General features: G+C 35.1%; 1 long non-coding RNA gene across 1 annotated transcript; it reads right to left on the reverse strand.

Annotated features, from left to right (window-relative positions):
* Positions 1–19,379: 19,379 nt before the first annotated feature.
* LOC133205676 (uncharacterized) lies at positions 19,380–19,749 on the reverse strand. Its single transcript, XR_009723642.1, has 3 exons — positions 19,678–19,749; positions 19,545–19,592; positions 19,380–19,442 (listed from the first exon to the last, which is right to left on the reverse strand). It is a non-coding gene; the product is annotated as an uncharacterized LOC133205676 (long non-coding RNA).
* Positions 19,750–21,680: the final 1,931 nt, after the last annotated feature.

Consider the following 21,680-nt stretch of genomic DNA (forward strand, 5'->3'; position numbering starts at 1 on the left):
TGTTGAAGCCAGGGTAGAATATCATAACATATACAATATAGGAATAGCAGAGGGCTGTAGTTCATGTCTTTGAAGCTGGAAAGTTACAGAAAGATGGATGCAGTTTATGCTGTAGACAGAGAATGATAGATATCTTGGCTTAATTACGAGTTTTGAATCAATTTGGGTACGGAGGTTTACGTTGCATTTGTGGTATATTAATCTTGATGACGGACGGGTACAATTGAAGAATCAGAATAAGCCTTTTTATCATCACTATATCACCAATTACCCGTAACCTAGTATACCGTGACACCTACCCATTGCCCCTTTCCTAGTATACCCTGAACAATTACTCATTTACCTGTATACCTCTTACCCCTAACCCTGTACTAATATACCTTGAATCATTTCTCATTAGCCTCACCTAGTATACCTCTACCCATTACACCTTACTTAGAATAACCCTTTCTCATTACACATGATTTTTTTTTTCAAACCCATTTGATTCTTCGCCTTACTAGCTATTAGAGTCTTTTCATGAAGAATTCAAAGTCTTCATGATATTAAAGGGTCATTTCCTATCCCAAAAATTAGGTCAAATGTTGGTAATTTAGAGCGGGATTTGGTAACTAACCCTAACCTATCTCCCGTTTGACTGGGTTTAAGGGCACTCGTTACCTACGTGGGGCTGGAGGGTCTTCATCTGTATCAGGTAGATAAAAATGGTGTTCCAACGAGGGTCCTAAGTATGAATTATGTATGAATTATATGAGCAAGCGTTAAATGGTAACTTAGAGCGGGATTTGGTAACTAACCCTAACCTATCTCCCGTTTGACTGGGTTTAAGGGCACTCGTTAACTACGTGGGGCTGGAGGGTCTTCATCTGTATCAGGTAGATAAAAATGGTGTTCCAAAGAGGGTCCTAAGTATGAATTATGTATGAATTATATGTGCAAGCGTGATTTGGTAACTTAGAGCGGGATTTGGTAACGGTATAGCGTGATTTGGTAACAAAGCGGGATTTGGTAACTTTAGCGTGAAATGGTAACCTAGAGCTGGATTTGGTAACTAACCCTAACCTATCTCCCGTTTGACTGGGTTTAAGGGCACTCGTTAACTACATGGGGCTGGAGGGTCTTCATCTGTATCAGGTAGTTAAAAATGGTGTTCCAACGAGGGTCCTAAGTATGAATTATCTATGAATTATATGAGCAAGCGTGATTTGGTAACTTAGAGCGGGATTTGGCAACGGTATAGCGGGATTTGGTAACAAAGCAGGATTGGGTAACTTGTGCCGGAAATGTTGACTTGATTTCATTTGAATCCTATCTTACGGGCATAGGACATTGAGAAGAGTACCTAAATGTCTGTTAGACCGTACGTTCTCAGATATATGTAAAGAACAAGCTCTTTGCTACTGTACTTCAGGAAATCAAAGCAAAAAGGTCAACTGGTCAATGAAATTATATTCCTTCTTGAATTTTCGGAAATAAAGTGCTATGTGTCCGATGAGATGGGGGCCTAGATAGCGTCTACTATAGTACAGAGTAAATTGACAGTAGAGACTTATGCTGCTTCATGTTCACGCTAGCAAGTACTAACAATACGATCACTTATTATTAGGAAACAAAATATGGGGAAAAATTTATGATATTTAGAAGAATAAGCCTTCATCAATTGTGTTTCAGACCGTTCCTTCTCTAACAATAAAATACTATAGTAAACTATAGTTAACTATAATTTACTATAGTTAACTATAGTACCAAAGTAAAAACTTTGGAACTTTGATTTACTATAGTTAAAACTTTGGAACTTTGATCTACTATATTGAAAACTTTGGAACTTTGAATTAATATAGTGAAAACTTTGGAACTTTGATTTACTATAGTGAAAACTTTGAAACTTTGATTAAGTACGATAAATCCTGTGGAATTATGTTTTTGATTCCCATTCTTTACATTTTATGATATTTCAAGTTTAAGAATCATAAAGCTTTAGAGAGCATTTTTAAAACCCGACCCCTCCCCTAAAAGAATAATGTACAAGATATGAATTTTAATGTAAAGGTTGTCGCTTGCGCCGATAAATAAGCAATATTTATTTCAATGCATTTAATTTTAATGTTATGCAGATGTAACGTAAGTCTTATTTATGGAGAAAAAATAATATATTATTGTGTCATTTAGAATCGAAATATCTGCTTCATCAACTTCAGTCAACATGCTTTTTTTTTTAAATTTATAAAAGTAAATATTGCATTTGAATTAACTACATTGTATATTTAAATAAAGATGTACAACAAAAACCAGCCCAAACCAACCCCATATCCACCCCTCCCCTAAAACGGCTAAATAATAAAAAAAAAATTAATAAAAATACCTAAGTTGTTAAACTAATGAAAAAACTTTGAAACTTTGATTAAGTATAGGGAAAACTTTGGAACTTTGATTTACTATAGTGAAAACTTTGGAACTTTGATATACTATAGTGAAAACTTTGGAACTTTGATTTACTATAGTGAAAACTTTGGAACTTTGATTTACTATAATAAAAACTTTGGAACTTTGATTTACTATAGTAAAAACTTTGGAACTTTGATTTACTATAGTTAACTATAGTAAACTATTGTTAACTATAGTTTACTATAGTATTTTTTGTTAAGGTTTTATCATCACTATATCACCAATTACACCTAACATACCTGCACACCTACCCATTGCCCTTTCCTAGTATACCCTGAACAATTACTCATTCACCTTGTATACCCATTACCCCTAACCCTGATCTAATATACTCTGACTCATTTCTCATTAAGCTGATCTAGTATACCTCCACCCATTACCCAACACACCTTACTTAGCATACCCATTCTGCACTATAATTTCTTTTAGCGTTTTATTTAATGTATTTTAATGAAGAGTTTTTTCTGCTATTTGGTAACACTGAAAAAAAGACTGTCTAACAGAAAAAAAAAAAGTTTTTGGGGTCGTGTTTTCTATACGATTTGGGTCATATCCTATCCAAAAAAATGGGTCAAATTTTGGTCATTTTGTATTTTGTATTATTACTGAACGTTTTCGACGGTATTTGGTAACGTGAAGTGCGGGAAATGGTAACGTAAGCTCATTGAAACCATTTCTAAAGGGCATAACAAATGGATAAGAGCATTATTTGGTCAATGGGTTCGTAATTTTTCAAATGCAGGAAGATGACACCCTTGGCTTCAATAGTTTCTGAAAACAAAGCAAATGAGTGATTTGGTAACTTAGAGCGTTATTTTGTAACCTAAAGCGATAATTGGTAACTTGTGCGGGATTGGGTCACTTGTGCGGGAAATGGTAACCTAGAGCGGGATTTGGTAACTGTGTAGCGATAATTGGTAACTTGTGCGGGATTGGGTAACTTGTGCGGGATTTGGTAACTACCCTAAACTATCTCCCGTTTGAATGGGTTTAAGGGCACTCGTTAACTACGTGGGGCTGGAGGGTCTTCATCTGTATCAGGTAGTTAAAAATGGTGTTCCAACGAGGGTCCTAAGTATGATCTATGTATGAATTATATGAGCAAGCGTTAAATGGTAACTTAGAGAGCGGGATATGGTAACCAACCCTAACCTATCTCCCGTTTGACTGGGTTTAAGGGCACTCGTTAACTACGTGGGGCTGCAGGGTCTTCATCTGTATCAGGTAGTTAAAAATGGTGTTCCAACGAGGGTCCTAAGTATGAATTATATGAGCAAGCGTTAAATGGTAACTTAGAGAGCGGGATTTGGTAACCAACCCTAACCTATCTCTCGTTTGACTGGGTTTAAGGGCACTCGTTAACTACGTGGGGCTGGAGGGTCTTCATCTGTATCAGGTAGTTAAAAATGGTCTTCCAACGAGTGTCCTAAGTATGAATTATGTATGAATTATATGAGCAAGCGTGATTTGGTAACTTAGTGCGGGATTTGGTAACGGTATAGCGGGATTTGGTAACAAAGCGGGATTGTGTAACTTGTGCCGGAAATGTTGACTTGATTTTATTTGAATAAGCTACGTGCTTCAGTACATCTATGTTAAATTATGATTTTCGGTATAATAGATATGTATATAATAAACAAAATGGAAGAAGTAGCGTATAATGGAAGAAGTGGCGGAAATTTTGCTTCCAACAGTAATTTGCTTTTAGAATTACAATCATAACGTTTACCTTTGGAGAGTCAGAATCAGGGGTAGGGTTAAGGTTTGAACTACCTTCCTCAGTACCTGTCTGCGATATCTAGAATATAAGAAAATATTTCACCGACATTTTAAAAAGAAAAAAAACATTTTCACCGACGGAAAATGCCAAGAAATAAAGACAAGTGCATTAAGATATACCTCTTGAATGGAGCTTGTCTGTGTAATCTGTTTGGTAGTTCTTAATGCCTAAATAAAAGAAAACAGGATTTTGGAGCATCCTTAACTGTACAAATTTGAAGCTGAACAAACTTGAATGTACACTATCTGAGGATGCTTCCACATGAGTTTCATCTTTCCTGGCCCTTTGGTTCTTGAGAAGAAGATTTTTAAATGATGCTTTTATTTTTTCACTAATTCCTAATTATCTTCCCTTGAAAGAGGGCATGGCCCTTCATTTGAACAAACTTGAATCCCCTTCGGATACTTTGTGGTAAGTTTGGTTGAAATTAGCCCAGTGGTTCTTGAGAAGAAGTCGAAAATGTGAAAAGTTTACACACAGACAGATGGACAGACAGACGGACAGACAGACGGACGCCGGACAAAATGTGATCAGAAAAGCTCACTGGGCTTTCAGCTCAGGTGAGCTAAAAAAATATTTAACATTTGAAGGTTATTTACGAAGTCAATCCAATAACAGATTTGTATTGGAGAGAAAGGAGGTGTCATCTAATAGGTCTTCATTGCATAATGCATCACTGAATTTGCATTTGCAATATTGCTAAGCCAGGAATGTACATTGATTCTGACCAAGAATTGTGTTTTCAAATCAGAATTGAAGCACAGTTCTTAAATTCCGATAAGAGAAAAGGGGATTTGCTTTAAAAAATAGTATTCCTTGTGAAAATGAACATAATGTATTCCAAACAACTAAAGGTTTTATTTGCTGGAGTTTATTAAATAAGTAAGCTTATCAAATTAAAATTGGAACCTTTGATCCACTCCCATGATAGATCCTTGTGTAGCCATTACAGGAGTGGATGAAAGAAGCTAGTTTTTATAGATTGGTTATTGAGCACACAGTATATGTGCAATGTACTTAATTTTTTTTTTGAGGAACCCATACTCTGGCACATTTTGCACTGTCTGTAGTCTGTTTGTAGCCAAGAAATGAATTCTACTATTACTCCATTATACACAATTTCTTTAAAATTTGAATATATTTAACACAAATACATATATTTGTATTTTACTTGCAGTGAAACCAGATTAATGGATGGAAGAAGACTGAGAAGTGGGCGAAAACAAACTCGTTATAAACTCCATAGAGAACGTCTTCGAAAGCCTTGAAAGATTTGAGTTTAAATTTGACATTGGTCAAGTAAAAGATGGATTTCTAGCCACGTTTAGGAGTCTTATGTGCTATGTTTCCTTTCGAGAGGTTAAGTACATGCTGTTCAACTGGAAGGATACACCAGCTAGACCATTCTGGCCGGAAGAATTTACGCAATGTAAATGTAGAGAGGATGTTCTGTACTCGAACAGGTGCAGGACGAGGAAATACATAGCTTTCCTTGATGAACTGGCTAATTATCTCACAAAAATTGAAACTTTAATACTGCCATTTGATTGGTCTTGCATGAAAAACATTGAAAATGTCACTAGACTAACCCTTTATTCAACAAAAATGAAGATACCAACCTACTGCTGGGAACTTCTTCCACTGTTTCCACACTCTTCCTATAAATAGCATAAAAATTTACTATCAACAACAAACAAGTGATTCATTTGTCAAAATCATTTTCATTGTTAAGATCTGAAAAGTATTGCAAATGTGAATATACTCACCCATAAATACAAGCTTCTCTAACTGTTTCCATTCTTCCGATTTCCTGATCTTCTCTACCTAAATGTCACAAAACACTTCAGCAAATTTAAAAAAATATATTCAGAATAAGCTTTAATCAATTCTGCTTCAGATCGTTCTTTTCATCATCACTATATCCCCTATTACCCCTGACCTAGCATACCCAGACACCTACCCACTGCTGTTTTCCTAGTATACCCTGAACAATTTAAAATTTACATAGTACACCCATTACTCCTAATCCTGACCAAATATATCCGAACTCTTTTCTCATTAGTCTCACCTAATATACCTCTACGCATTACCCATTAAACCCTTCCTCATACTCACTATTCTTTTTTCAAATTCAATTGATTTTCGTCCTACCAGTTAGAAGGTCCTTTTCATCGAGAATTCACAGTAAGATTATTACCATTTGGCATTAATTTACGAATTTTATTTGAAACTTCAACGAAAATCCTGAAATAGTTTCCAACGGTATTTGGTAACTCCAAGTGCGGGAAATGGTAACATAAACTCATTGAAGGCATTTCTAATGGGTATGCCAAATGGATCAAGGGATTATAGCATCAATGGGTTCATTATATTTAACATGCAGGGAGATGATACCCTTTGCTTCAATAGTTTACCAAATCAAAGCAAATGAGTGATTTGGTAACTCAGAGCGTTATTTGGTAACCTAAAGCGATAATTGGTAACTTGTGCGGGATTGGGTAACTTGTGCGGGAAATGGTAACCTAGAGCGGGATTTGGTAACGATATAGCGGGAATTGGTAACAAAGCCGTATTGGGAAACGTGCGGAAAACGGTAATCTGATTGAATTTCAATATTTTCTATGGGGCAAAGGAAAGAAAAAGAGTACTAGAATGTCAACTTGGTTGTTATGTGTTCTGTGCGATTGGATAAAAGGGTGGGAAATGGTAAATAAGAGTTTGTGCATTAAATGGTTACTAAAATAACAGTATTCGTTCAGATGCCTCTTAGATTATTAAATGGAATTGCCGAAGCTGAGTGACTAAGATGACAATAAAACTACGGATTATTTTAACCCTAATCCTTACTTAACTGTACAAAATCCTTGCTTATTTGAAAAATGCCTAAATTTTATGAGCAAAGAATTCCTGCTTTTATTCAATTTTACCCTTAATGTTTAAGAAAGGAATGCTTATTTTTACTGTGATCAATGAATTCCTGCAGTTACTGAATTGGTCTAACCCTTATCTTTGAGAACAAAAGAAACGTTTGTGTGATATTCAGATGCTTAATTCTTCCACAAATGTGATTCAGAATGGTGCTGTATCATCATTATATCACTTGATAGCCCTTTGTGAAACCTTGCAACGTGCTGCTGTCACCCATCCAAGTACTCATCATACTTACGTTGCTTAACCTGCATCATCAAGACGAGGGACATGTCGCATAGCCAGAAATGCTATCTTACTTGTAAATCAGTATAAGTTCCTTTTATATTTCAGCTATTTTTTTTTTGGTTTCATTATTTTTTATTTGGACAAATGACATACACTTAAATAATTACAATGTGGTTTATGATACACACTGAATTAAAAAATACTAATGGGAAAAGTTTAAACTTTTAATTTTCTCAAATTATCTCCGGTATTTTTATCAATGGAAGTAAGCTGATTTTTCCAAGGATGCAGTGGGTTAGGATAAGCATCTTTTTTCAGCTGCGTCCATGGTACTTTCCCTACAAACAGTTCAAATGATTATTCAGCTCTAGTGCAAATAAAATCAAATTTAAAGTCATACAAGTATGATTGTGCTCACAAACCTTTCATCATCACTTGGGTCTGTAAGGTTCTCCAGGTGTAGAGAAGGTACACATTCATCACTACAAAATGAAGATATATGGATAATTGAAGAAATATATTTCTATACGATTGAATTAATGCTTCAAAATTCAACCTACGTCATAAAGTTGTCCACAACTTTGGGACTTATGAAGCGGAGGTACTCAATGCGTACTCTTTTGGAGATGTGGTGCGTCCTCCGCAGATGGTCCCCAAAGCGCACAATGGCCTTGTTGCACAAAATACATTGGCGAACAATGTAACGCCCTGTAACTGTTATTTAGGAAAAACATTGTTAAAAAATAAGTTCATTTTTTTCTTCAGCATGATTTTATCCTTAAAAGATCACAGTTAGCAAACTTATATTCTTGTTTCCCTTAGATATATCAACTGCAAATTATAGAATATCTCCGATATTATTAGATATTATAGAATATCTAGGTCAGATTCATTACCAGAGAAACAAGGATCTTTATTTCCCTGGGACTCCACCACATCAGCTTCTAGAATATCTGAGTCAGATTCATTACCAGATAAACAAGGATCTTTATTTGCCTGGGACTCCGCCACATCAGCTTCCATCTCTACTAAAAGGAATCACAAAATGCTTCAGTTATTACAAAATGCAACTCGATAAGATGATATGAAGGAGAAATAAATGATATAAATATTAAATATCATAAAATTTAAAAAAAAAAATCAATATATATTTGGTGTCTATTATCGATAGGAAAAAAAACTTGTGCGAGAAATTGTAACCTATAGTGGGGTTTTGGACGCGCAGAAGAGTTCCAAACACAAAAGAGCTCCAAACACAGAAGAGTTCCAAACACATAAGAGCTCCAAACACAGAAGAATTCCAAACACAAAAGAGCTCCAAACTCAGAAAAGTTCCAAACACAGAAGAGTTCCAAACACAGAAGAGATCAATTAAAAACGGAATTTTTTTTTCCGGAATATTGCATTCCGGAAAAAAATTTCAGGTTTCAGGGATTTTTGCTAACAAAATGTTAGATATCTTAATTAATCCTCTTTCACTTTCTTGATTAACTTTATATGCGATTTGATGTACGAAAATTCAAATGACTACATGTAATACCTGCATCGGAAGAGAGAGACTCTATACCTTTTTCCTCACTCATACCAATTCCTTAAAAAAAGAAACTATTCTTTACTAATAAAAATTTTAATATCTAGTTTTATTTGTATTTGAGTGCGATATTCTTATATTGATTGAGGAGAATTTGCAACACATTCCTCTACATTAATCAAACAACTATTTTTTATCTCTATTCATTTATAAAGAACAAAAAAAAAAAAAACAAAACAAGAAAGAAATAAGAATAAATGATAACTTGTGAGGGAAATACCTTGACCGGACTTGAGAATTGGTGTAGCGGGATTTTGTAACAAAACTTGTGCGAGAAATGGTAACCTATAGTGGGGTTTTGGACGCGCAGAAGAGTTCCAAACACAAAAGAGCTCCAAACACAGAATAGCAGAGCTCCAAACACAGAAGAGTTCCAAGCACAAAAGAGCTCCAAACTCAGAAAAGTTCCAAACACAGAAGAGTTCCAAACACAGAAGAGTTCCACTAAAAACGAATTTTTTTTTTCCGGAGTATTGCATTCCGGAAAAAAATTTCCGGTTTCAGGGATTTTTGCTAACGAAATGTTAGATCTCTTAATTAATCCTCTTTCACTTTTTTGATTTACTTAATATCTGATTTGATAATAACGTAAAGAGTTAAATGATCCAAAGTGACATAATTGGTAACATTTTAAATCTGGCTATTTTGCATTATATATGTTTCTGAAATTCTCTGCCCCTTTATGAAAATTTTCTCAAATTATCTCCGGTATCTGATTTCTTTGCATTTCAAATTGGGATCTTATACAATATTTTACAGAGAGATATGTATAAAATTCAAATTACTTTTTACAATATGTTAATTAAACCTGCTCTCTCCATAGACTTCAATGTAATGTCATATTGCAATTTATCAGACAATAATCAAACTTTGTAAATGTCTATGATAGATTATTTTTATTTGATAATATCTTCTAAATGATACCGTTAACATAAAAAAACTGCACTAATCATTTAAAAGGCACAACTATTTTAAGTTTATCGTCATGCTTTACACTCATTTTCATTCTCACAGAGAGGTACCTCGCAATTTGCTGGGGTATCTCCTAATTTATTAGATGGTCTCCTTGACTTAGGCGCTAATTGACGCCTTCGTTACCCCCAATCTTTATTTACATACACACATCACGCATATTCAATAATAACTAAATTTCAAATATTTTTTCCAATATGAGCAGAAAATTTCTTTAAATTGCGAATGTTAAAGAGAAATTCAATTGTTGTACAGGACGACAATTAATACATCATTTCAATTATAGCTACTCTATTTTTTTCCCAACGCCAAAAAAATAAACAACCAAAATTTATAAATCTTCCATGTTTTATAGTGACTAACTTGCTTACAACAAGAAATTCCTGTTCATATTGGTTTAAGTTTTACAGAATTATCAAATTACAATTATAAAAATTTAATTAAATAAAATTCTGTTTAATAGCAGTTGTTTTTTGCGTAATTAACGCATTCTTAAACTTGGCAGTTTTTCTCATCTATATTATTCAGTCATGAAATAAAATGCAACCTTAACTTAAAAAAAGGAAGAGGAAACGTACTGTCAAATCACTAATTTTCATGGGGTTTAATTATCGTTATTTTCTTTGCATGTCGAGACCCAAGAAATTTATGTCATCTACGAAATGAAAAAAAGTTGAAGTTTGAGTAATTCTTTCTCATTGAACCATGAAATGAAAACTCGAAGAACAAATACAATTTGACACCACGAAAATATGTGATTTTGCAGTATACATATCGAAAGAAATTTTCCGTCGAAGAAACTGTTTCAAAATATAAATTCTAAAATATTCTCCCAAAAAATAAATTGCCTACCTTTTAGCGTTCTCTTCCCTGGTAAATTTTTCCGTCCGCACTCTGCAGTGTTAGGGACACTGTGTGCTTACACTGTTCTATGTGACGACCTAAAGATAATACACAACCCCGCAGCTGGCGTCATCATATACACAAAGTCAGGGCGCGCTCTGTGTGATCTTGGACGCGCAGAAGAGTTCCAAACACAAAAGAGCTCCAAACACAGAAGAGTTCCAAACATAAAAGAGCGGGATTTGGTAACGGTATAGCGGGATTGGGTAACTTGTGCGGGAAATGGTAACCTTTTTCAATTGAAGCCTTTCTAAACTGCTCCGGAGCAATCGTCGTAAAAACCCTATACCCTAACCCTAAGAGACATGGCTGAGATATATAAGAGATTTTGAAATACTTACAATAAGGTAGCTTCTCTGGCTGTGAGGTATGTATCACGCTTTGCATGACGCAAGTTAAGCGACGTCTAGCGTGACGTACTATTGGGTGGGTGACCACTGCACGTTGATAGCTACCAGGCGATATAATGATGAAGAAAGTAGCGGTCTGAAACACGGCTGATGAAGGCTTACTCTTCTGAATATTGACATTTTTTTTCTTTCCTTAAGGAGTATATGACCATAAAAAACAATCAAGTTCTAACTCAGTGATTGATTTGATATAATTCGTAGTGTTTACATACAGGAAGTGACAATATTACATACTCTAATATGTCTATATTTTGAACTTATAATAACAAGAAGTTAATATAACCCCTTATCCTGATCTAATATACTCTGACTCATTTCTCATTAAGCTGATCTAGTAAACCTCCACCCATTACCCAAGACACCTTACTTAGCATACCCTTTCTAATTATTCCTGATTTTTTTTCAAATTCATTTGATTTTTCGTCTTACTAGCTATTAGGATCTTCTCATGAGGAATTCAAAGTCTTCATGACATTCAAGGGTTTTGGAAGGTATGCAAGATATTATTTAAGTATTTTGATTTTGATTTTCAACCAAAGTATAGAACTATAATTTCTTTTAGCGTTTTATTAAATGTGTTTTAATGAAGACGTCTTTCCGCTATTTGGTAACATTGAAGAAAAGGCTAAGTCTAAGAGAGAAAAAAAGTTTTTTGGGGTCGTGTTTTCTATACGATTTGGGTCATTTCCTATCCAAAAAGATGGATCATATTTTGGTCATTTTGTATTTTGTGATATTGAAACAGTTTCCAACGGTATTTGGTAACGTGAAGTGCGGGAAATGGTAACGTAAACTCATTGAAACCATTTCTAATGGGCATAACAAATGGATAAGAGCATTATTTGGTCAATGGGTTCGTAATTTCTCAAATGCAGGAAGATGACACCCTTGGCTTCAATAGTTTTTGAAAACAAAGCAAATGAGTGATTTGGTAACTTAGAGCGTTATTTTGTAACCTAAAGCGATAATTGGTAACTTGTGCGGGATTGGGTAACTTGTGCGGGAAATGGTAACCTAGAGCGGGATTTGGTAACGGTATAGCGGGATTTAGTAACAAAACGCTATTTGGTAACTTAGAGCGGGATTTGGTTACTAACCCTAACCTATCTCCCGTTTGACTGGGTTTAAGGGCACTCGTTAACTACGTGGGGCTGGAGGGTCTTCATCTGTATCAGGTAGTTATTAATGATGTTCCAACGAGGGTCCTAAGTATGAATTATGTATGAATTATATGAGCAAGCGTGATTTGGTAACTTAGAGCGGGATTTGGTAACGGTATAGCGGGATTTGGTAACTTGTGCGGGATTGGGCAACTTGTGCGGGAAATGGTAACTTAGAGAGCGGGATTTGGTAACTACCCTAACCTATCTCCCGTTTGACTGGGTTTAAGGGCACTCGTTAACTACGTGGGGCTGGAGGGTCTTCATCTGTATCAGGTAGTTAAAAATGGTGTTCCAACGAGGGTCCTAAGTATGAATTATGTATGAATTATATGAGCAAGCGTTAAATGGTAACCTAGAGAGCGGGATTTGGTAACTAACCCTAATCTATCTCCCGTTTGACTGGGTTTAAGGGCACTCGTTAACTACGTGGGGCTGGAGGGTCTTCATCTGTATCAGGTAGTTATTAATGGTGTTCCAACGAGGGTCCTACGTATGAATTATGTATGAATTATATGAGCAAGCGTGATTTGGTAACTTAGAGCGGGATTTGGTAACGGTATAGCGGGATTTGGTAACAAAGCTGGATTGGGTAACTTGTGCCGGAAATATTGACTTGATTTTATTTGAATCCTATCTTTCGGGCATAAAAAGTCAAATGAACCTAAGTGAAATAATTGGTAACATTTTTAATCTGGCTATTTTGCATTATACATGTTTCTGAAATTCTCTGCCCCTTTCTGAAAATGAGAGAATTCTAATTTTCTCAAATTATCTCCGGTATCTGATTTCTTTGCATTTCAAATTGGGATCTTATACAATATTTTACAGAGAGATATGTATAAAATTCAAATTACTTTTTACAATATGTTAATTAAACCTGCTCTCTCCATAGACTTCAATGTAATGTCATATTGCAATTTATCAGACAATAATCAAACTTTGTAAATGTCTATGATAGATTATTTTTATTTGATAATATCTTCTAAATGATACCGTTAACATAAAAAAACTGCACTAATCATTTATAAGGCAAAACTATTTTAAGTTTATCGTCATGCTTTACACTCATTTTCATTCTCACAGAGAGGTACCTCGCAATTTGCTGGGGTATCTCCTAATTTATTAGATGGTCTCCTTGACTTAGGCGCTAATTGACGCCTTCGTTACCCCCAATCTTTATTTACATACACACATCACGCATATTCAATAATAACTAAATTTGAAATATTTTTTCCAATATGAGCAGAAAATTTCTTTAAATTGCGAATGTTAAAGAGAAATTCAATTGTTGTACAGGACGACAATTAATACATCATTTCAATTATAGCTACTCTATTTTTTTCCCAACGCCAAAAAAATAAACAACCAAAATTTATAAATCTTCCATGTTTTATAGTGACTAACTTGCTTACAACAAGAAATTCCTGTTCATATTGGTTTAAGTTTTACAGAATTATCAAATTTCAATTATAAAAATTTAATTAAATAAAATTCTGTTTAATAGCAGTTGTTTTTTGCGTAATTAACACATTCTTAAACTTGGCAGTTTTTCTCATCTATATTATTCAGTCATGAAATAAAATGCAACCTTAACTAAAAAATGGAAAAGGAAACCTACTGTCAAATCACTAATTTTCATGGGGTTTAATTATCGTTATTTTCTTTGCATGTCGAGACCCAAGAAATTTATGTCATCTACGAAATGAAAAAAAAATTGAAGTTTAAGTAATTCTTTCTCATTGAACCATGAAATGAAAACTCGAAGAACAAATACAATTTGAGACCACGAAAATATGTGATTTTGCAGTATACATATCAAAAGAAATTTTCCTTCGAAGAAACTGTTTCAGAATATAAATTCTAAAATATTCTCCCAAAAAAAAAAATTGCCTACCTTTTAGCGTTCTCTTCCCTGGTAAATTTTTCCGTCCGCACTCTGCAGTGTTAGGGACACTGTGTGCTTACACTGTTCTATGTGACGACCGAAAGATCCCACGCTAACCCCGCAGCTGGCGTCATCATATACACAAAGTCAGGGCGCGCTCTGTGTGATCTTGGACGCGCAGAAGAGTTCCAAACACAAAAGAGCTCCAAACACAGAAGAGTTCCAAACACAAAAGAGCGGGATTTGGTAAGGGTATAGCGGGATTGGGTAACTTGTGCGGGAAATGGTAACCTATAGTGGGGTTTTGGACGCGCAGAAGAGTTCCAAACACAAAAGAGCTCCAAACACAGAAGAGTTCCAAACACAAAAGAGCTCCAAACACAGAAGAGTTCCAAGCACAAAAGAGCTCCAAACTCAGAAAAATCCAAACACATAAGAGTTCCAAACACAGAAGAGTTCCACTAAAAACGGATTTTTTTTTCCGGAATATTGCATTCCGGAAAAAAATTTCCGGTTTCAGGGATTTTTGCTATCAAACTTTACTTTATTTTAGATGTTCATTAAATATTTTCGTTAAACTGTCTTCTTTTATTCTTTGAATCACTTTTTAAAACTTAAATAGAGAATGTATCCAATGTATAATGATGCATAAGGAAAGGATATTGAACAATTTTGAATCATTTTAAATTAGTTAAAATGTATTGCTGAATAACGTAAAAAGTCAAATGAACCAAAGTGACATAATTGGTTACCCTAACCCTAACCCTAACAGACATGGCTGAGATATATAAGAGATTTTGAAATACTTACAATAAGGTAGCTTCTCTGGCTGTGAGGTATGTATCACGCTTTGCATGACGCAAGTTAAGCGACGTCTAGCGTGACGTACTATTGGGTGGGTGACCACTGCACGTTGATAGCTACCAGTCGATATAATGATGAAGAAGTAAAAGTCTGAAACACAGCTGATGAAGACTACACCTTCTGAATATTGACATTTTTTCATCTTTCCCTAAGGAGTATATGACCATAAAAAGCAATCAAGTTCTAACTCAGTGATTGATTTGATATAATTCGTAGTGTTTACATACAGGAAGTGACAATATTACATACTCTAATATGTCTATATTTTGAACTTATAATAACAAGAAGTTGATATAACCCCTAAACCTGATCTAATATACTGTGACTCATTTCTCATTAAGCTGATCTAGTATACCTCCACCCATTAGCCAAGACACCTTACTTAGCATACCCTTTCTAATTATTCCTGATTTTTTTTTCAAATTCATTTGATTTTTCGTCTTATTAGCTATTAGGATCTTCTCATGAAGAATTCAAAGTTTTCATGACATTCAAGGGTTTTGGAAGGTATGCAAGATATTATTTAAGTATTTTGATCGTTTCAACCAAAGTATAGCACTATAATTTCTTTTAGCGTTTTATTAAATATGTTTTAATGAAGAGTTCTTTCCGCTATTTGGTAACGCTGAAAAAAAAGACTAAATCTAACAGGAAAAAAAACGTTTTTTGTGGTCGTGTTTTCTATACGATTTGGGTCATTTCCTATCCAAAAAATGGGTCAAATTTTGGTCATTTTGTATTTTGTATTATTACTGAACGTTTCCAACGGTATTTGGTAACGTGAAGTGCGGGAAATGGTAACGTAAGCTCATTGACACCATTTCTAATGGGCATAACAAATGGATAAGAGCATCATTTGGTCAATGGGTTCATAATTTTTCACATGCAGGAAGATGACACCCTTGGCTTCAATAGTTCTTGAAAACAAAGCAAATGAGTGATTTGGTAACCTAGAGCGGGATTTGGTAACGGTATAGCGATAATTGGTAACTTGTGCGGGATTGGGTAACTTGTGCGGGAAATGGTAACCTAGAGCGGGATTTGGTAACGGTATAGCGATAATTGGTAACTTGTGCGGGATTGGGTAACTTGTGCGGGAAATGGTAACCTAGAGCGGGATTTGGTAACGGTATAGCGATAATTGGTAACTTGTGCGGGATTGGGTAACTTGTGCGGGAAATGGTAACCTTTTTTCAGTTGAAGCCTTTCTAAAGGGCAGGAGAATTAAAGAAGAGCAACAAGTGTTCAAAAAGTTGCAAGTCTATCACATTCTGAAAGATGACACTCTAGACTTCTGTAGTTTAAGAGAACAAAGCAAAAGCGTGATTTGGTAACTTAGAGCGGGATTTGGTAACGGTATAGCGGGATTTGGTAACAAAGCGGGATTGGGTAACTTGTGCGGGAAATGGTAACCTTTTTCAATTGAAACCTTTGTAAAGGGCAGGAGAATTAAAGAAGAGCAACAAGTGTTCAAAAAGTTGCAAGTTTATCACATTCTGAAAGATGACACTCTAGGCTTCTGTAGTTAAAGAGAACAAAGCAAAAGCGTGATTTGGTAACTTAGAGCGGGATTTGGCAACGGTATAGCGGGATTTGGTAACAAAGGGGGATTGGGTAACTTGTGCCGGAAATGTTGACTTGATTTCATTTGAATCCTCTCTTACGGGCATAGGGCATTGAGAAGAGTACCTAAATGTCTGTTAGACCGTACGTTCTCAGAGATATTTAAAGAAGAAGCTCTTGGCTACTGTACTTCAGGAAATCAAAGCAAAAAGGTCAATTGGTCAATGAAATTATATTCCTTCTTGAATTTTCGGAAATAAAGTGTTATGTGTCCGATGAGATGGGGGTCTAGATAGCGTCTACTATAGTACATAGTAAATTGACAGTGGAGACTTATGCTACTTCATGTTCACGCTAGCAAGTACTAACAATACGATCACTTAGTATTAGGAAACAAAATATGGGCAAAAATTTATGATATTTAGAAAAATAAGCCTTCATCAATTGTGTTTCAGACCGTTCCTTTTATCATCATTATATCACCTATTACACCTAATCTAATATACCTGTACACCTACCCATTGCCCTTTCCTAGTATACCCTGAACAATTACTCATTTACCTTGTATACCCATTACCCCTAACCCTGATTTAATATACTCTGACTCATTTCTCATTAAGCTGATCTAGTATACCTCCACCCATTACCCAATACACCTTACTTAGCATACCCTTTCTAATTATTCCTGATTTTTTTTTCAAATTCATTTGATTTTTCGTCTTACTAGCTATTAGGATCTTCTCATGAGGAATTCAAAGTCTTCATGACATTCAAGGGTTTTGGAAGGTATGCAAGATATTATTTAAGTATTTTGATCGTTTCAACCAAAGTATAGCACTATAATTTCTTTTAGCGTTTTTGTGACCTAAAGCGATAATTGGTAACTTGTGCGGGATTGAGTAACTTGTACGGGGAATGGCGATCTACAGAGGGATTTGGTAACGGTATAACGGGATTTGGTAGCAAAGCGAGATTATGTAGCTTCCTGGAAATGCTAACTTTTATTTTCAATTGAAGCCTTTCCAAAAGCGGAATGATAGAGGAAGGAGTTGATGTTAAGGAAGAATTAGGGGTATTCATATGAAGAATTCCTATTTCTATCAACAAATGTAAAAAGAAATCCAGATTCCATTTTTTTCCATATCAAAGATCATTTATGAAAGAAAACACATCTAAGATCATTGCTTTACTGTCAAACTTTCGCTGAAGTTTGATTATCAAATTTTACCTATTTATACATGAGAAGTCAACGGTACAGAAAAACTAAGTGTTTGCTTGTTAAAAGTAAAATCAAACTTGATAAAACAATTTCGATAATGAAATGATGATTTAACGTTAATGGACAGTCATATAATGTGAATAAATACAAGAAACATATAACTACAAATAATCAAGGCTTTGAATAATCTCACAAGACTAAAATTTTGAATTAAAAATCTGAGTAACATAGACTAAGTTTCAAATAAAGTCTTAACCGGTGTACGATAGTACCATAGTAAACGTAATCACGTACAGACTACTTATGAACTATATAGTTAACTATTATAGTTTGCTATAGCAACCTATTGTTAAATATAGTCAACATTTCTAAGCGTGACTTCAACTTCAAGAAATTCACTTTCTAAACAATGTTCTTACTCTGTCAATTATTTTCTTTTGGTACTCTGATCCTAATTTATTTTGCATATTTAGCAAGAACAGCCTTCCCTCCTGTGATTCTTGGAGATGGCTAATCACTGCCAGTTTTGTAATGCCTTTTGTTACGTCCAATCCGCTCAGCAGGACTACTAGAGTTCTCACCTCTATCTCACTAAATGATCTCCTTCTATGTGGCTACAATACATTTAAAATCAAGTAAGGTATGTTTATAAAAACTAAGATAATGAATAATTAAGCAAATGAAATATTAGAAGTACCAGATAACTTACCCCTGACGGCAACTGTGGAAAACCTTCGGGTGTTTGTGTCTTTTTCTATTCAAAACACACTATGTTTAAATATCGTCCGATTCATTTTTTTAAAATACAATTTCATAATTTTAAAAGTTTTATGATGAAGAGACTTAAGTATTTGATGATCATAGAATTTTTTTTTTATAAGCTACGAGCTTCAGTACATCTATTTTAAATTTTGATTTTCGGTATAATAGATATGTATATAATAAACAAAATGGAAGAAGTAGCGTATAATGGAAGAAGTGGCGGAAATTTTGCTTCCAACAGTCATTTGCTTTTAAAATTACAATCATAACATTTACCTTTGGAGAGTCAGAATCAGGGGTAGGGTTAGGGTTTGAACTACCTTCCTCAGTACCTGTCTGCGATATCTAGAATATAAGAAAATATTTCACCGACATTTTAAAAAGAAAATAAAACATTTTCACCGAAGGAAAATGCCAAGAAATAAAGACAAGTGCATTAAGATATACCTCTTGAATGGACTTAAGTATTTGATGATCATAGAATTTTTTTTATAAGCTATGTGCTTCAGTATATCTATTTTAAATTCTGATTTTCGGTATAATAGATATGTATATAATAAAAAAAAATGGAAGAAGTAGCGTATAATAGAAGAAGTGGCGGAAATTTTGCTTCCAACAGTCATTTGCTTTTAAAATTACATGTACAATCATAACATTTACCTTTTTAGAGTCAGAATCAGGGGTAGGGTTAGGGTTTGAACTACCTTCCTCAGTACCTGTCTGCGATATCTAGAATATAAGAAAATATTTCGCCGACATTTTAAAAAGAAAATAAAACATTTTCACCGAAGGTAAATGCCAAGAAATAAAGACAAGTGCATTAAGATATACCTCTTGAATGGAGCTTGTCTGTGCAATCTGTTTGGTAGTTCTTGATGCCTAAATAAAAGAAAACAGGATTTCTGAGCATCCTTAACTGTACAAATTTGAAGCTTTGAACGTTGAAATCAATATAGAAACGTACTTCACTTTCCCCTTCCATGACAGCCGTTATGAGCCTGGACACGGGCACCGCCATCTTTGATTTGTCTGACATGTGATTATATCTGTCGGCCGTGGAAGGCTCATGGGACATGTGCCTAGCTAGCACATCCCTTGAAGTGGGTACAGCCCTTCTCACTTCGGTGACAACGGATTTTCTGAGCCTAGTTGTAGAAATCGGTTTGGTTGAACCGAACATTGTATTCCACAACCTGCCGAGACCTTTGTTTAAGGCTGAATTGTCGAGTGGCTGTGGAGGTTTTCCCCCCGTGGGCCATTTAATGAAAATCGAATCCGACATCTTGAAGACGAAGTTCGGCAATCTCCTTGCGAGGTGGATATATTTTTGCACAAAGAGCCAGAGCTCGGGTGATAAGCTGATCATCGCCGGACCTTTGAAGTCCGTCTTATGCTTCGTTACCTGTAATTTAAAGGTTCCTTTAAAAATTGTCCTTGGCAGAATTTTCACCAAATAGGAATTTACATTGTTACTCATGTCAGCATTTCTTCACAAGACTTTTTTTTTTTTTTACAAGAACTCATTTCTTTGATTGAGAGTGTGTATGAGTGAATGTGCTTAAGAGTATGTTTGATTATGTGTATGAGTGCAACTTTGGATGCAAGCGTGTGTGTGGATAACTCACAGTCAGCGTGACATATCCCTCCTCTCTTAGCTGTCGTTTTTTAATAACGTCGTGCGTTATCGAAAGCAAGGCTCCTGCCCTCTGGCCATTTGCTATAAGGATCCGGAAAATCACGTAGTCCCGAACCTTGATAAATAACTCCATTGTACAATTGATATGTGAGGCTTGGCGAATCTCGTCCTCTACAGACGCCACTAAGTCAGATTTTAAAAACTGATTGATTTCTTCCGGACTTATCAAATTGCCTGTTAAAAGAAACTTGATTAAGTATATATTTATATGTCACTTATGAACCTACTTTCTTATGTATGCTTTTCAATGATTTTCCAAGAAACACAAACCTAACGCATCTGCCTCCACTTCTGTTCTTCTCTGCGCAATTTTTTTGCGCAAGCTCTTCCTGGCATCTTTCAACATCTGTATCATTCGATGGAGGTGCTCTTGCTTCTTTCCAGTTGGCAGGTCTGCCTTAACACAAAATGCTAAGAAGTCCCCCAAGCTTCTCATGTAAGCTTTCACAGTGCTCGCCTGCCACTGCTCCATGGCTGTGTTGAACCAAACCTCGAAGATTTTTTCCTCATCTACAAGATCCCCCACAAAGAATGTAGGGGTCTTCCGCACCACCTTCCAGATATTAAAAATATGGGTAACGATTTGGTGCGCCGTTTTTTCATCTTGAAGCGACAATGGGCCCTTCAGGGTCGCTTTAAAACGGGCCAGGATTGGAACTTGAATTAAAAAAAACTTTATTCATATCTCTGATAGCAAAAAAAATATTGAATACATCATTCCATTTTAGCAACTTACTACATACCGGAAGCATAAAAAAGAAAGTATTAAATTCAATGAGATGGACAGACCAAATAAAGATAAATAGAAATGATTTCAAAATTCTAGAGCATTGGCTTACCGTCGGTACATGATTGGTATTTCTCTCCTGGGTCTGGGCGAGGCCAGTAGAGGATCGTGTCGTCAGAGGACCTAAAAGAAATGAAAAGTCTCTGTTACATCATGTGACATTACGAAAGAAAAAAGAAAGGCAATGTAGGAAGTGAATCAAAACTGAAATTTTTTCTCTGATGGTTTGAGAATATTTCTAAATATTTATCTGATGTAACAATCAAATTCTATCACATTCCTTTATTCAAGAAAAATGAAGATACCAACCTACTGCTAGGAACTTCTTCCACTGTTTCCACACTCTTCCTATAAATAGCATAAAAATTTATTATCAAGAACAAACAAGTGATTCATTTGTCAAAATCATTTTCATTGTTAATATCTGAGAAGTATTGCAAATGTGAATATACTCACCCATAAATACAAGCTTCTCTAACTGTTT

This window comes from Saccostrea echinata, unplaced genomic scaffold (assembly GCF_033153115.1).
Source record: "Saccostrea echinata isolate AGI-Se365-2 ecotype Australia unplaced genomic scaffold, CSIRO_AGI_Sech_v1 ptg000054l, whole genome shotgun sequence".
Taxonomy (NCBI): domain Eukaryota; kingdom Metazoa; phylum Mollusca; class Bivalvia; order Ostreida; family Ostreidae; genus Saccostrea; species Saccostrea echinata.